Genomic DNA, 1899 nt, shown 5'->3' on the forward strand with positions numbered 1-1899 from the left:
TTAATAATATATACATATTAACATAACGTAATACGCTATATAAAAAGTCACGTGATTTATCCCGTGACTGATTACGTGACTGATTACGTGACTGATTACGTGGCCTTACGAGAAAACTTTTTCCGCCCTCTTTTCCACCCTTTTCCACCACCCTTTTCTACCACCCTTTTCCACCACCCTTTTCTACCACCCTTTTCCACCACCCTTTTCTACCACCCTTTTCTACTACTCTTCCACCCTCTTTTTAGCCCTCGGACAGGTAAAGGATATCGGGTATTCCAAGATACTTAAAGATAATAAAAATAATCGAAAAATAGCAGTGATTTTGCAGTACAGAGCATTCAAGATAAGTCACAGTGAACAGCGGCAGTCTTAACACCATGAAAATTTTATCGTGATCCGGGGTACGTTATACGTACCGGTACGCGATATCTGCAGCCAAGATCGTGGCGTATACAGACTACTACGCGGGCTCGCGTAACCTTCCGAAATAGGATAGAGAGGGCTATAAATACCAGACAGGGCGGCTGCAAATAGTGGTACTCGTAAATATTACGTACACCCCGACCCCTGTTTAATTGTTTAAAGTGTACTTGCGGAGCTTAAAGAAACTAATAATATGACGATAATAAGCGGAGTAGGGTATAATTAGATATATTGAGAGCAGGGCTTTTCTATGTAAAATACAGGGGTTTAGATATACCGAACCAGGGTAACTCAGTATCCTGCTAATCCACCTTATAGCTCCTTAACAAGCTGAAATCGTTGAAGCAACGGCGCTAATATCTATAGGAACTGCCTCCTACGCAGCGTACGTTATATAGGTATATTATACGGCTGTTTTAAAGCGTAAGGCTAGCGTTATGGATAGTTACGTTATATGTTGTATTCGTACGTTATAATCTTTTTTGCACGTTTTTGATTGGATTACATAAGGTCTAGGTGACTGGGTGGCTGTTAGGGCAGATACGTTTCCCGAACTTTCAAAACCTTCCTATTTAGGAAGGTTTTGAATGTACCCTATTATACAATTAAAGAGGTGTTATAGTGTACCTATACACGTTAGAGTAGGTAATCAGGATTACGTGGTGTGTGTAATACGGTCACGTGACCAGGGTATCAGGATTATATAGTGTATAACAACGTCAGGTGACTAGGGTATTAGGATTACGTAGTGTGTATAATAAGGTACCTAGTATAAGGATATTATATATTCTTAATGCCTTAGGGTTAATAAATACAGAGGCAGAAATAGTAGTGATTTAGTAGCTTAAGATATCTGGTTTTAATTACAGAGATTAAGGCTTATCCTAAGGTATAGGTACGCAGTATATACGGCTAAGATCTTGCTTATGCACGCGGTCGCGTAACATTCTAAAAATGCATTGAGTAGACAACAAATAGTGAACCGGGGGCGTATAAATACCGGTACTCGTTTATATAGGCCTCGGGCGAGATCCACGTTTTAGTTTATATCGGCCTCGAACAGAAAATACTAAGGAAAAGTGACTTAGATATGTTATTAAAAAAGTCCTATATATATATCTATCATAGTAATACAGTATATTATAATATTATATTTAAAATATATATAATATATACCTAGTATATACCTTTATCTTTAATTATATAAATCTATTAAAATATAAGTGTTATTATATAGTATATACTAGGCATATGCCCTACTCTTAAAGTATATAAATCTATTTAAATATAAGTATTATTATATAATATATACTAGGTATATGCCCTACTCTTAAAGTATATAAATATATTAAGATATCTTATTATTATATAGTATATGCCTAGTATATACTATACTCTTAAAGTATATAAATTTATTAATATATATTAAGTGTTATTATATAGCATATAATATACACTAACCGTATATATCTC

Source organism: Sodiomyces alcalophilus (assembly GCF_042370955.1).
Source record: "Sodiomyces alcalophilus JCM 7366 unplaced genomic scaffold ACRALscaffold_3, whole genome shotgun sequence".
NCBI classification, from domain to species: Eukaryota; Fungi; Ascomycota; class Sordariomycetes; order Glomerellales; family Plectosphaerellaceae; genus Sodiomyces; species Sodiomyces alcalophilus.